Below are 15,561 nucleotides of genomic sequence, written 5' to 3'. Positions count from 1 at the left end.
GAAAAAGCTTAAACCAGATCACAGTTTTTTTTTATCTATTGTAGATGTGCTTTATCATTAGCTCCCCGAGGGCCAGGAATTGCTCCGCCTTGTTACGGCAGGTCCGGAACCGCGTCATCATCTCACCCGCTAGAGCAAAAAACTCCGGCAAGGTGAAGAGATCTTCCCCGGTTACTTCTTGCTGGGCCGCATCGCCGCTACCGGCAGCGACCACGCTGGCGAACGATCGCCCCCATCCAGGAGGGAACGCTGAGTTGTCCGCTGGAACCGTACACTGTCCAGCTGCAGGCGTCTTCAAAAGACGTATTGAATTACTCGTCAAAAGAATGATAGTTAAATAACGTTTAAGTGAAGGCCTTTAACAAGATGAACATATTTTCAGATATTTTTGATAATTTTAAGACATTTTCCATGGTTGACATTCAAACTTCGATTCAAAATATCCTGAATTTAAAATTAAATATTGCTGGGATTCACCATTGTTTTTTGAGTCTTCCTTAAATGTTTTAATTTAACAAATTTAGTTTTCAAGCATTCACTTTTGTTAAGCTTCAACCGCTCCACTAATCGCGAAAGCCAATCCCCGTCCAAAATGTGTCCCCCGAGGCACGTGTGCCGTTTCTGGGTCGCGCGAGCCAAGGAAAAGTCTCCCCAAGTCTCCGCGCCGACTTCCACGAAAGCGGCTGCTGCTGGTATACATGTCTGTGCGTTTGATCAATAATTTCCAGCAGCAAGCGACGTGGAGAGAATTGCTTAGCGTTTTCAAGGAAGGACACTTTTCAAGATCATACTCGTGGTGCGATAGCGGGCTGGAGCCGTTTGAGGACACGGTGTTCGTGGACCTGGTACAGAAGCTCATCCAATTAATCGAATCAATCTGGGAGTGATAAAGTGGACTGTGTATCGTTTGACTTTCTTGCGTGCTTCGCATTGGGCTGTCAAAGGTCAACACCGTGATTAGCTGCGATACAGTCGAGTAGAACTCTGCAACCGACCACAAAAAGGTCAATTTTGGCCATCTCCCTTGGCGCGGTATCCATCATCCTGTCTCCTGACATTCTACGGCCGATGATACCAGACACACCTTCTCTTGCGGATCTATTCACCTAGTTTGCCGGTGTTTTCTTAGTCCTGACTATGGTTTGTTGTTACAACCTCAGCATACAGGAGGTTACTTCCACGAACCGTAATCTTCAACCTCCCTCAAGACAAACACCGACAGGTTCGTGATTGTGCCGTCAGAACCCCACTCAGCTTGAAGCGCTCGCTCAGGAAGAACCGTCCGTGAGCTTTGTAGCAAACTAGCAGATTGACCCTCTCCTTCCCATAAGGGAAAGAGACACGTGCGGGCCTGCCTTCTGCATCAGCAGTTTCTCGGTTATTACCGGCAGGGGGATTACACGCACGTGACGTTTACCTATTATTTACGACCCTCCAGCAGCAGCAGCAGCAGCAGCGAGAGTTGACTATCCATCTTTAGGATTCTCGCTGTTGTAGGGGTAGTACCTGCTGCAGAAGGAGCAGCTGATGTCGAGGTTGCTTTACGGTAGAATTATGAGCATCATTAACTTGGAGTTGAGTCCCGGGAAATGTCGAACCAAGAGCAACGTTGAAGGTAGATCTCGGTGAAGATGCACCGTGCATCTTCATGAAGCTTACAGGGTGCTTTTTTAATACAATGGAGACGCATGGTTGGTCACTAGCAGGTAGTGTTATTGCATCTGCTTTGAAAGTAGAATGGAGCTTGGAATTTTTTTTAATTCTGACTGATGTTATTGAACTGACAAAATATTGCATTTGGTTTGTTCATATTTTCTAAAAAGATCAAAAATCAAAGATAAAACGGAACAAAACGAATAAAACAATCTCTTCAAATATGTGGTATGCTCGAAAAAATCTCTCCTGCTTGCAGAAAAAGTTGGTTCACAGAATTGTCAAGAAAAAGCGAGTACTTGAAAAAGCGTTGGAAAGGGTAATCGAATATCACCAAATCGACAGGAAATCGAACATTCCCACGTTTCTTTTTCCTTTCGCGAAGAAGCGGAAGCGCCACAAGGTATTTCTCAGCATTGAAAGCAAACCAAGAAAAGCCTTCAACTTGTCATCTCGCGTGGAAAACTTTTGTGCTTTTGTCAACCAACTTTTGAGAGTTGGTCTATTCTTAGCGGTTCGTTTTTTTTCTTTTTGCACTGTTTCACTCCTTGAACCATTCTTCAAGTTTCATTTCCCGGTTAAATCGGGAGGTTGAATGTACCAACTCGCGAATCGAGCCACGATGGCGGTGAGGACAAATTGTTGTGTTTGATACTTGGCAGCCACTTTCAAACTTGAAGCCCCTCGGGGTGTGTTACTCATGGTTCTCATTCCAGAGACGCGCTTGTGTAATTCGTAAAAAGTTCACGTTCTCAAGGAGAACTTTCCTATTGTTGTATAGAAATTGTTACTGCTCGAAGTTTGGCTTCTGGAATCTATGAAATTTCCCCGAAACCCATATTCCCGAAAAGACATTTCCCCGAATGGCCACGTCCCCGAATGGCGACTTCCCCTAAAAACCATTTTCTCGAATGGCCACTTCCCCTAATTTTCCACATCCCTGAAAATCATTTTCCCGAATGACCATATCCCCGAACGGCCATTTCCCCGAACACCACTTCCCCGAACCCGGTCAGGCGGGTATGCCCGTTGCCCAGAACCGCGCGCGGATTCGAATTCCGGATTCTGAGATTTGGTTACTCCAACTGTATTTCAAAAAGAACTGACTCCGCCGAATCCAACAAAAGCTCCGACTATGAAAAATGATGTAGAGAAGGAGAACATCTTGAGCAGAGTACATATTACTAATGAACAAATCTAAATAGCAGCGTGCCGCTTAATACATTTGCCTATTTTTCACATTTCGTCGCAGTCGAGCTAACTTGTCGTACGTAGATTTTGGGAAAAATTGCATTAAATGTCTCATCTTTTGACCTACACAGATACCCAAAATTCGATTTCAATTCTGAGATATTCAATTAAAGCCGAAAAATGTCGTCTCGTGCTAACTTGCACACCCTGAAAAATTGCGATTAGTGTGACAACTGGCCAAAGGGGTTTCAGATCAGAATGCGTTTGACACACGTACATGCCCGTCTACCGTGAACGTTTGTAATTATAACTCGGGACCTCAGCAACCAAATTCAAACAAATTTCAGGACAATGCACAGAATGGTCAACCAAATAAAACGTGTTTTGTTGATGTTTACATTGCGTGCTCTATTTTTCGTTTTTTCAAGGTCAAACACTAAAACGCATTTTTCTCGGAACGTCAAAAAGCGACAAACGACAAGACAGCACGTCAGCGTCGATTTGATTCATCAATCATTTTGCATTTTTTTTTTTTTTTTGCATTTAGTTGAAAATCAAAATACAGTCCAGACTCGATTATCCAAAGGCCTTGTCAAAAGTTCACTTCGAGTAATAACCCCTGAACTACTTTAAAGTGATTTAGTAAATTTTAAACCCAAAATGGCGGTGATGAAATATTTAAAAAAATAAATTTTGTAATTCAATAATCAACTTTCAATAATCAACCCCCCCCCCCTTCGTGGCCATTTGTCCATACAAAAAACCTTTTTTTGTATGGAGCGTGGACAATCGCCATACCCCCCCCTCCCTAAAGGGTCCACGTGGTTTATGGATGGTCTCTATATAGATTTAACTATAAGGGTTGGTCGCAGAACTCGAATTTGAGGTAAAAAATAAGAAAAACAAATTTTGTTCAAAGCCTTCATAAAACCAGCCACAATTGATAATGACAAATCAGTTCAGTTAAACAAAATCTAGGACAAACTGATTCCTGCGCTTCGAGTCGTCGCATAAAGATATCGTTGCTGTGCAATCCTTACCATGTGGATACCGTTTTGGAAAATTGTGCTTTGATGAAAATTGCCCATACAAAAGAAAATCTTTTTTTATGGAACGTGGATGATCTCAATACTTCACTCTCTTGAAGTTTCCGCGTGGTTTATGAATGGCCTTCTACGGTTCTTTGTTTTTAGTTTATATTGAAAATGGAACTTTCGGGGAAGTAAACATTCGGGTATATGTAAATTCGGGAAAACGACAGTTCGGTAAAATGGCCATTCAGGTAAATGACATTCGAGGATATGGAATTTCCGGGAAACTGATTTTCGGGGAAGTGGCACTTTCGGGGAAATGATTTTCGGGAATGTGGAATTTTCGGGGAAATAATTTTCGGGGATATGGGATTCGGGAAAGCTGGATTCGGGAAAAAGGGATAAAACCTAGAATCATGCATAAAAATGTTTATTTTCATCCATTTAAACTCTTTAAAGAATGAAAGTTAAAAAAATCTTCGATTCACATTTATTGAAAATCAAGTTCGTTTCCAAGGATCCTAGATGTCACCACAAAAAGGCAGCTTCTATTTTTTCTAATTTTATTTTTTTAAAGGGCTTAAATGGATGAGAATACATATTTTTATGCATGTTTCTATTGTGATATTGTCTCAGGAATACGAATATGATAAAATTATCACCGGAAAATTTGATCTAAGGGGTCTCCCGAGCAATAAATTACAAAAAAAAATCACTAAAAGTAAAAATATGTTAAACTGCCTTACCCAAAGCATTCTCAGTCTCAGATGTTAGTCCCAGATGTCTCTTACAAGCTGCAGGTCGAATCGAGTTGATATCTGGATGGAACACTTTTTTATTTGAGTTCGAAAAATGTGCAATTTTTTTACTGAAATGCCAATAACTCCTTTTAGATTTAACCAATTTGGATGCTCTACCCTGCATTTTGCTGAATTTTTTAGGTTCTTTCAGATGCATTTTGAATATTGAAATTAAATTGAATTTAGTCTAAGTTACAGCATTAAGCATTAAGATTTTTGACGTTTTTGATCCATAAATCTTTGTGTCCCGATTTGCCCCATTTCACGTTTACATAGCGTGCTTATTTTTTGGCCAGATGCTAGTTTGTATAAGTACAAACAATCCCTGAAAATTTCAGGCGGATTGGTGAGGTCCAAACGACGTCCCATACAAAGGGGTGTGCCCTGTTTGTGGACTCGCTCTTAAAATAACATAATCTTATTATTTTTTTAAAGCAATAAAAAAATTGTTGAAAAAGTTCATATTGTAAAAATGCTCGTTTAAAATTTCATTCAAGTTACAAAAAACATTCAAAAGAGTAGCAGAATGTTTAGGCTGAAAAGAAAGTTTAACTTAGTTTTGAATATGGAAAACTTAAAAAATAATTTCCCAAAGCATTACATTTTGGAAAACTTGTAAATTTTTTTAGAAGAGATTGCAAAAAATATGAAATTGAAAGAATAAGTTTTAAAAAATTAAGTTAATCCAAATTCAACATTTTTAAATCTTACAAGTTTCAGTAACTTTTAATTGTGCTTCTCATTCATTCGGGGTTAGTAGAGTAGAAGGCAGACGGTAATAACAAAATTCATGCCATTTCAATAACAAATGCTGTTAAAATAACAAAAAGTGTTCTGGAATTTTCTTGCAAAATCCATTTTTACATAACAGTTTATAATAAAATTTGTTATTGGTCTGATATTGATTGAAAGCCAAAACAACTTGGGAATAACTTTTTTTGTTATAGAAGAAAACTCCAATTGTTATTGGGATGATCGGATTACTTTTTAAAATAACAAAAAATAATAACAAAGATTTGTTCGAAGAATAACTTAAAATGTTATTAGTCTGTTATTGCAATAACATTCCAATAACAAAAATATCATAACGTCGAATAACAAATCTTGTTTTAAATGACAAAATATGTTATTGGCTTAGGCAGACGGAAATAACTTGGAAATAACTAGGCCAATAACTTTTTATGTTATTTATTACAAGATTTGTTATTCGTCGTAATGATTTTTTTGTATAGGATTGTTTTTGTAACAACAGACTAATAACATTTTTAGATATTCTTCAAACAAATCTTTGTAATTATTTTTTGTTATTTTAACAACTAATCCGATCATCCCAATAACAGTTGGAGGTATTCTTCCATAACAAAAAATGGGAATAATAAGTTGTTTTGGTTTTCAATCAATATCAGACCAATAACAAATTTTGTTATGATAACATTAACTGTTATTAAACCCTTTTGCAAAAATGAATTTTTCAAGAAGATTCCATAACACTCTTTGTTATTTTTACAGTATTTGTTATTGAAATGGCATGAATTTTGTTATTACCGTCTGCCCGGGTTGCGGATCCAGGTATGACGGTGTAAGTTTGCTACACATGTTGAGCTTCATTCATAGATGTATGGGATGACGTTACGGCATGATGCAGCAATTACTCATGTGACGTTAGAAGCTTTTCCTGAACGTCATCGTAATTTTATGGTGAAATTGTTGCGCTATGAATACAGTTTTGCTGAGAATTGAAAATGTTTATTATTTACTTTTTAAAGCAAATTTACAAAAAACCAGTGAATGTAACGAAAAGCACAAAGCACTTGACGAGCTTTTTCCACTCCAGTTCATCTATTCTTTCGATAACGATGCAAAGACGGGAAAGCGCGAGGAACAGGTAAACATTTACTTTGTTGTGCAACCATAATCATTCTCCTCTTCTTTTTTTTCTCTCTCCAGAAAAGAGTTGCACATTCTGGAAGCCCTCGATGAACCGCGTGGAAAGAACGGGAAAAGGCTAGCAGCAGGCAATTTTCCGTTTGATTTGCAAGCTGCTGATGTGAAAGCTCGCGCATTCAAGTTCGCATCCATCAGATGTGCTTCGCCAGGTGGAAAGAGGGTTTTGCTGTTGGAATGTTGATTGTGATTGTTTTGCCTAGAATCATAGTAAATGTTTTTATTTTTTTTATTTCAGATTTCATGCTACCTAAACGCAATTTCCAACACAATTGGGCGTTTTCGTTCCAAAATTTAGCGCAAAACGATGATCGATTGATTCACCAGATGTGATAATGAGTATTGGCTGGTAATGAGACATTGATTTGACAATCATTGGTGGTCGAATTATAATTTCAATCGGTGCCCAATCTTGTGCTGGCAACAGTTCAAGAAATACATTTCATTTTGTGTGTTTGTGCTCGTTTGATGAGATAAATGATAAATCAATAGTTTTGGTTTGTTGGTTGGACTCTTTATGTCTGTTGTTCCCAAAAAAAAATATAGTTTGAAATGATGATAGTTCAGAATTAGTGAAATCATCAAACGTGTTCAGCAATTCATCTCCATCAGTATACGAGATCGACAACATTCAATGGAAAAAGTGGAGGCATAAAAATTGCCAAGCCTATCCAAAATTATACTTTAAGGTTTAATTATTAAAGCTCTCTTCTTGATTGAAAATTCGTTAATCCTCTAAGCTTTCTGAAATCAAAAAGTTCAAACGCCCACCCCACCAAGCATTGGCACGATTTCAACTCTTTGCCATCCGCCGCTACCCAGGTAAATTTGGGAAATCGCACTAGATTGCGGTAATCCATTTCCTAACCTCAATCCAATCCCCAAACCCCTTTCTCTCCCTCCTCCCTTCCTATAAAAAGATTCACCACTTTCGACTGGTTCTATTCCACACACTCTCAACACCACACATACACTAACAACCCTTCCATGTCACACACATTCAACAGGGGGCGAAAATCTCTCTCTCTCTCTCTCTCTCTTTCTCTCTCTCTCTCTCTCTTTCTCTCTCACACTAATCACGCTGACCTGACCTGACTCGAATGCCGCAGCAGCAGCTTCCTTATTGATGCTCTCTCTCTTTTTGATTTGTATTGACACCCAAAGAAGGGAAGTTGAATTTTGTCATATGAATATAATTTTTTTCAGAAAATTTACTGGTAATTGACCCTCAAAACCATGAAAATGGAGTACAGTTAAATTTTATACGTTCGCAAAAAAAATCTCACGGATGCTACTAAACTACTACTAAACTTATGTATTCATAATCTTAAATCTTATTTGATTGCAGGAATTGAGATTTATAATTTCAAAACAATGTTTTACTATTTCAACAGCATTAATTTTAACACAAGGTTAATGGTCTTAGGAGCCACCCTAGGTTAATTTTAGCGAGGTAATGTAAATTAACCCTCTCCAACCCAACACCGCCTTTAGACGGGCTTCGATTAAAAAAATCACCAAAAATCAATTTTTCAACAAATTTTTGATCTTTAAAATAGCATTGGAATGAAGAACTCTTAAAATTTTAAAATATTTATGGGTTGGAAGTTTTACTTGTTTTATGTGACTTTGCCAATGTTTTTAAAAAGTGTTATTTTTTTAGGGGTCAACTTTGGCTGTGTTTTTCACTAACATTTCCTATATTTTAAGTAAAAAGAAGTAGGCAGTATTTTTTTTAGAGTCCCAGACTATGCCTCTTCGCATTTTTTTGCATTTTAAATGATAACGGTGCCATTTTATAGCAGAAAACGTGAAAAACAAGCAAACAATTGAAAAAGTTACTGTAAAAACATGAACAAATTAGATAGGCAAAATGAAATGAAAAATGTAGAATAGGCCAAATACTTCAAAAAAAAAAACAAACATAAACTAAACAAGATAAATGCAAATTAAAGTACTAAAAAATAAACAAGAAAAACATAAAACAAGTAAAGTTTTTCGTAGAACAAAAGTTGCTCAACACGGGAAAAATAAAAAAAAATCGAAAAAGAAATTTGGGCAGTAGAGGGTTAAATTTAAATTAAGGTAACCAGTTATGCAAATCTTGTGTCGTTTGGAATTTTCAACTTGTATTTAACTTTGAATTCTTGTCCGATTCATGGATTCAACTATATCAGTCTGAGTCCTTCAATGGTCTTTTGGTAAGCATTTTGCTTATAAATCTAAAAGATGGGGGATCGAACCCCGCCGTAAGCTTATGTATTCAAATAAATTCAGAATTCAATGAGTCCTGAACTTTCTCGTTGAGAGCACATGGGAATCGAACCTTGGACCATTCGCTCACAAAGCGAACAACGTAACCAATCAGTAGGCTTAGAGATTTTTCACGCTCAAAAATCGCAAATTTCACGGGGACCTTAATTTCAAAACACAAAATTTCACGGAAATTTCACGGAATTGTTAATTTAAGGATAAAATCTTATGCTAAAAATACAGGAACTACTTTTTTTGCTTCATTGTATTTTATTTTTCAATAGCCAAAAAAATTTAATGTCAAAGCAAGATTTTACAATCTTGTCCAGCCAAAATATTTAAAATAGTGACTTGAATTTTCTGCGACATTTTGCCTAATGAAAATATTGTTTAAAGATTTCATCTCACTTACAAAAACTAAATTAAAAATCAATAGGCACACATAGTTTTATTTGCAACAAAATCCTCTATTTTTTAAAAAATCAGAAAAAAATAGTTTTTTTAACTTCCAAGGGAATTAACCTTCAAAATAATCGCATATCGTGAAAATTGATCAGGACTCAGAAAAAACTGATTTTTTAAGATCAAAAATAGTATTCATTTAATCTTAATAAACCAAGCTTTATTTTTTTTAATTTTAAGATTATACCTTTCAATTAAAAAAGTAGTCAAATTGTTATTACAGCGAATGAAAATATTGCTAAATTTATTACCTAGTTTCCTAAGGAAAACTGATAAACTGATCTAAATAGCAATATTTTTCTTATTTTTTTGCTCTACTCTAATGGATTTAAATTTTTCGTTCTTCTTCTTATTGCTTGCTCCTCTGGTCAATGATATATTGACTAAGGGAAAGACGACTGTTTTTACGGACTGTTACTTTTACATGAATGTTTGCTTATAATTGATTTCTAGACATAAATCAAATCAATAAAAATGATCTGTGCCTTCTTCAAAAACTTATCACAATATCATTGTTTAGTCAATTGTAACAAAGTTTGGTTTAAAAACGAAAAACAAATACTAATTATTGATGATATCATCCTTGGGATAACTTGATGATTATGAGAATATGTTTTTGCTCTGTCTGATTTTTGTTAACATCATTTAAGTATTCGCAGCAATCACTTCTCAGTAAATCTTGTAACAATTTTATGTTAATGTTCGTTTGCTAACAATTCTTGAAATGGTTCATATCACGCTTTTCAATTGAAAACTTTGTTAGACTTAAAAAGTCTTTATGGATGAAATATTTATTATATTGTTTTTTCAAAGAATTGATTTGAGAAAATTGATAAATTTCACGGGATTTCACGAAAATCTTAAAATTTCACGAATTTCACGCAGTCCGCGAAATCGTGAAAATTCACTCACTCTACCAATCAGTCACGGCCTTCCTTTTAAGAGTATAAAACAAGAAATTGCAAAATATTCACTCAAAATCACCTTAAACACATTTTTTTCGAAAAAAGTTCGGTGTATTTTTTGTTTGTTTGCGAGAATAAAGACATTTAACCTATTTCTTTTGCAACCCAATTCCTTCCTGTAAATGGCCAAATTCTCCCCCTACCCCTAGGGCTGGGAAACACTGGATTAGAGGTCAGTCCATGCTTAAAAAAAGGGCGAAAAAATTATAATCGAATGTAATTATTGGCTTAACTATTTTTATATGAAAGCTGCTCTCGTGATCTTTCCGTTGATGTACCGATCGACTGAAAATTTAAATGTCGTGCAGGAAATTTTTAAAGTTGTTTATCTTAGAGATCAATAGCAAAGCGCTTCATTTTGGAAGGTACAATAATAACATCCCACAATTATGGAATATTCTTTTTTTTCGGACAGTGTTTTGGTGCACTTTGTAAAGTAAAATTTTACAACTTTTGCTAATAAAACAGCAACAGAATGACCAAAAAAGTCCCCAAAATGGTAAGGTCGAATGAAATGTCACCTCATGGGGCTATCCAGAAAAAATAACCCTCTACTCCTCATTGGAAAACTGCTTTTTGGTAATTATTTTGAGCATCTGTCTTTGAGCTGAGTTTAAAAAGCAAGCTGAGCAAGTTAAAAAAAATATTTTCATGCAAACATGATTCGCAAAATCATTTATAACCAAATCGTATAAAAATTAGTAACTCCATACAATAAATCAAATCGGATTGTTATGAATAATGAATATCATAAATCTCGATTATTGATCATAAATATGTTTAAAAAGAATACGACTCTATTCTTGCATGGTATTGTTGCTCAATAAAATCTTTGATAAACTGGAAACTTTCGTGTTTTAATTCGTCTATCTGATATTTTTTTTTTTATAAATCAGACATGTATTTTTGTTTGACTATGAATGAATGAATGAATAATCTTCATACAAGCTGATAGCTACACAGGTACAGCTTGATCAAACAGTTCTATACCTTATGTTCAGTAAGCTTTACACTCACGTACATAAGTTTTTATTTAAAGGAACATTGTTGTTAAAAATACCAGTGTTTTGAATAAAAAGAAAGTTCCCATCCTCCTAAAGCAACGGAAATTCATAACAGGTGAAATGACACACCGCTCAGACGCCCTAGTGTAACCGTCACGACGCTAAAGGTATGAGTATTGAAAAATTAACATGTATATTTTGTTTGACTAATGGTTAAAAAAATGCATTTCCGACGATAAATTCTGTTTAATCTCTTAGCTCTATGGGTCACAATAAATAGAAGAAATGAGTTAGGCTGTTTAGAAAAAAAAATCCTGCCTTACGCTCAAATAGATCTTCTAAACTTTTGAAATTGCCGTTTTTACGGAGGGAGCAAAAATCTGATAATATTTTAATCGGATTCATCGGGATATTTCCAGTAAGTTGGAAAAAATTAAACAGTTCAGCTATCAAATTTTAGAAAATAAAAACAAGAAGTTCAAGAAGGGAAAACTTTACAAAATTCACTTTTCACTGATGTAAGGTGACAACTTGAAATTCAAATCGATAACCAGATCACAACAAAAGAACCGACAAAGTATTCTGACATTAGTTGTCAGATCTCTCCGGTTTGGGTGCACCCTTCACACCGTCTTCATCAATCATTGCTATATCTTTTGCTACACCTCTTTGGCCAGCAGATTCTTACCTTAGACCAGTACAACATTCATCTGGTGGCCGAACGAAGATTGATGCAGTTGTCCGCGACGGTCAGGCGTTTCTGGAGCTGTTGGTACCGTTCTGCTTCTGTTGATCCGCAGATTTTCGGACGTTCGGGAACTAGTTGAACTTCTAGTTGAGGAGGGTGGTTGCCAGATCTTGCTTTTTTTTTTCTTCCTAATATTCCGATATGATGAATCCGCTGGCCGCTCGCCAACGGAAATTAATTTTTAATCCTTTATGTCGTGTGTGCGGTGTGCGGGAACTCTTCTTGCTAGCGTTTCTGCTTGATTCTTCCTTGAAACGCCGAGGGAAAAGGAAGCAGGAAACGGTCGGCAACGGTTGCCCGACTTTTATTAGCACATAACCTTTCCCTCCTGATGGCGGCGGCGAGCGCGCTTTGCTCTCACTTCTTCACACTCACACACTCTGCTGTGGGCTCACGATACTCAGCTGCCCTTCTTTTGTGGGCCACCACATTCACTCACACTGTGAAAGGCTCTGCGACACACGGGGCTCGCGGGGCGCACACACACACACACTGACCTGCGCTGCCAAGGGAAAATTCTTCGAAAATTGGATAATTTTCCCTGGATTCTGATTGTGGGGTTGAACTTTTTCTTTCTTCATGAACTGCTTGCTTCCAGCTTGAACACTTCTTGACGACGCACAACCTTCGACGACTTCAGCCGCTCTGCTTGACCTTCCCGCTTGGAAGATTCTTCAACTTTTCCACGAATTCACGGTGTGAAAAAATGAGGAAGGATTCTAGCTAGGCCCCCTTCCACCCCACACTAATCGGTGATCTTCTCGGGTGACTAATCCAGCGTCGATTCCAGCGTATAGCTGCCCGTACAGCCGCACCCGCCAGCACTGCTCCAGCGATCAAGCCACCTCGACCTCTCCAGCGCGCACGATCTCCGCGACCCAAGATCGGGCGACGTTCTGACTGCGACCGTGACCGTTCTGCAGGAAAATTTTCACACAAACGCACACACACACGCGCGTAGACACTTTTCCTGCACCGTTTTTTCCCCGCAGGCAGAAGAAAAAAAACTCTCAACGCTTTTAATTTTTCATCGCGAGCTTAACCTTTAGCTTAAGCTATCCCCTCGTCAAGCTTAAACCCTGCTTTTTTCGCACGCAGAAAAAATCTTCCTTTTTGCTTAGTCCTGTGACCCCCTTCCGATGAAAAAGGTAGTCTCCGTGCAGGTCCTCTCCTTCTGTGCAGTTCGCTCGCCGTGGACAGACTGGGGCCCGCTGCAGGAAAAACGGACCAATTTTCCAACCACCCCCGACACGACGACGACGACGACGAGTGTTGTACACGGCGCGCGGTGGGTGGTTTCACTGTGAGTGTGTTGGAGGCGTGAGTGGGAGTTCCACGCCGACACTGAGTGGTTGCCAGACCTGGCAGCAAGGAACTCTCTCACGTGGGGGGTGTGGGTGGTATTCTTACGATTAGTGCGGGCTAGACCGGGGGTAATTGGGGAGAACAAAGTGGACACAACATGGGGCAGGCAGGTAACGATGCAGGAGGTTACTCTCTCATTTGTGTTTTTGGAACAGGTCCTGTAAAGGCGCGAAGCGGTTACATCGTGGAAGGGGTGCCAGATATATGATAAACAAATTATTTCGTAGACATTAACCAGAGAAGATGTTGTCATCTTCTTCAAAGAATGACACATTCATGAACCCAATCATAGAAAAAAATAATTGTAAATTAATCAAACAATGTTATGATTTCTTTTAAAGACTTCAGGGGTTGATGTTTATAAACAAAAAAATCGGTGTAGTCGTTTGATAACTTGCAAAATCAACTAAAAAAGGACATGATCGACCCGATGTCACCGACTTTAACTCCAACTCCTACACAATGCTGATGAAAATAAGCCAACTCTGAATTCGGCTTCTGATGCATTGGCGACTCCAACTCCGGGTCTTCAAAGATATCTAACAACACCAGCTCCGATTCGGACTCCACAGCCTTGAAATTTTGAAAATAAAAAAGTGTTTTATGAAAAAGTTACACAATAATTGAAAATTTGATGAGTTGAACGTTAACTCTTTTTTTGAGTAACTTTACCTAAAATATTGTATTCAAAAAGTTAAATTCAGCAGAAACTGATACAAGTTTCACCATTTTATAATTTACATATATTTTTATTTAATTTAAGTGACTTTTCAGAAATACAAAAAATACCAAAAAAAATAAATAATAAAAAGCATACCATACCAATTAACACCATACATATTCGGTTTTATTGGTGAATAATCAGATACAATAAGTTCTTTTGAGGTACAAAACAGAGTTTTGGAGTTCCTTTCAGCTGTGTGTTACATCATAATCCATTTTGGAACAGTTATTGCTTGTAAATAAAGGTGTTGCCAAGAGTAAGAAAAATTAAGAAAAAAAACTTACTAAACTTGCTAGGAAAAGGGGATAGAAATAGAGAAAGCTTAAAACTAGATCACAGTTTTTTATCCTTTATAGATGTGCTTAATCATTAATTCCCCGAGGGCTAAAAATTGCTCCGCCTTGTTACGGCAGCTCCGAAACCGCGTCATCATCTCCCCCGCGAGAGCAAAGAACTCCGGCAGGGTAAAGAGATCTTCCCCGGTCACTTCTTGCTGGGCCGCATTGCCGCTGCCGGCAGCGACCACGCTGGCAAACGATCGCCCCCAGCCAGGAGGGAACGCTGAGTTGTCCGCTGGAACCGTTCGCTGGCCAGCTGCAGGAACGGCTGCACTCGTACTTCGCTGAGGAGGGTGGGACGCTGCTGCTTTCTTCTTCCTCTTTTCCTGCTCCTCGAGGTAGGACTTGCGCGCGACGCATCCGCGGTAATTACCGGTATGGTTACCGCCGCAGTTCGCGCACTTTACGCGCGGCTTTGTTTGTTCTGCGTTTTCCCCCAAGTCCGCCTTTCGTGGCAGTGCGCACACCTCCGAGAGGTGTGACTCACCGCACTTCACGCAGCGGGGATGGAGGTTGCAGTTCCGCGAGCCGTGGCCGAATTTCTGGCAACGGTGACATTGCGCTGCGTCCGTCGGATTTTTGGAGTAAAACCGCCAGTTTACCCAAAAACCGTCCAACGCCTTAGTCCGCCGCAGGTCTTGAATTTTGACGGTACCGCGGTCGAAGTACAACAGGTACAGTGTGTGTGTACCTGTGACGGTTGTCTTCCGCGAGAGGACTTTTATGTCTCGCGGCGTTATTCCGACACCCGAGAGGTGCTCCTTGAGGACGGAGATCGGGCGGTCTTGATACCCCTGCAAGACGACCTTAACAGCTGTCTTCTGCACGGGGTCGAATGTGTAGAACTTGAAGCTTTTACGCTTCAATTTCTCCACAACCAGGTCGAAGTTCTTTTGGTCAAATGTGAACACTTGCACTGACGATTTACCTATTTTGAGGCAGTACACGAGGCCTTCCAGCTGCTCGTCAACATCGTCCGCCAACGTGTCCAAAACGAAAATTGGTGGTGGTCGTCGTTCCTTTGGAGTAATTACTTTTTTTGGCGAAATCACTTTCTTCCGTGCACGACCATGGTCGTCGTCG

At 38.5% G+C, this 15,561-nt stretch overlaps 1 protein-coding gene across 1 annotated transcript in view; it reads right to left on the bottom strand.

Annotated features, from left to right (window-relative positions):
* Positions 1-13,238, bottom strand: part of LOC120417333 (voltage-dependent calcium channel type A subunit alpha-1-like) — a 114,575-nt gene extending 101,337 nt beyond the window's left edge. Inside the window, exon 1 of the mRNA XM_039579333.2 lies at positions 11,992-13,238. The gene's annotated coding sequence lies outside the window, so the exon portion shown is untranslated. The remainder of the gene's footprint in view (positions 1-11,991) is intronic.
* Between the last annotated feature and the right edge of the window lie 2,323 nt (positions 13,239-15,561).

The sequence above is a fragment of the Culex pipiens genome, chromosome 3, assembly GCF_016801865.2.
Source record: "Culex pipiens pallens isolate TS chromosome 3, TS_CPP_V2, whole genome shotgun sequence".
NCBI classification, from domain to species: Eukaryota; Metazoa; Arthropoda; class Insecta; order Diptera; family Culicidae; genus Culex; species Culex pipiens.
The sequence above is the reverse complement of the archived record's forward strand: the minus strand, read 5'-3'. Positions and strand labels throughout refer to the sequence as shown.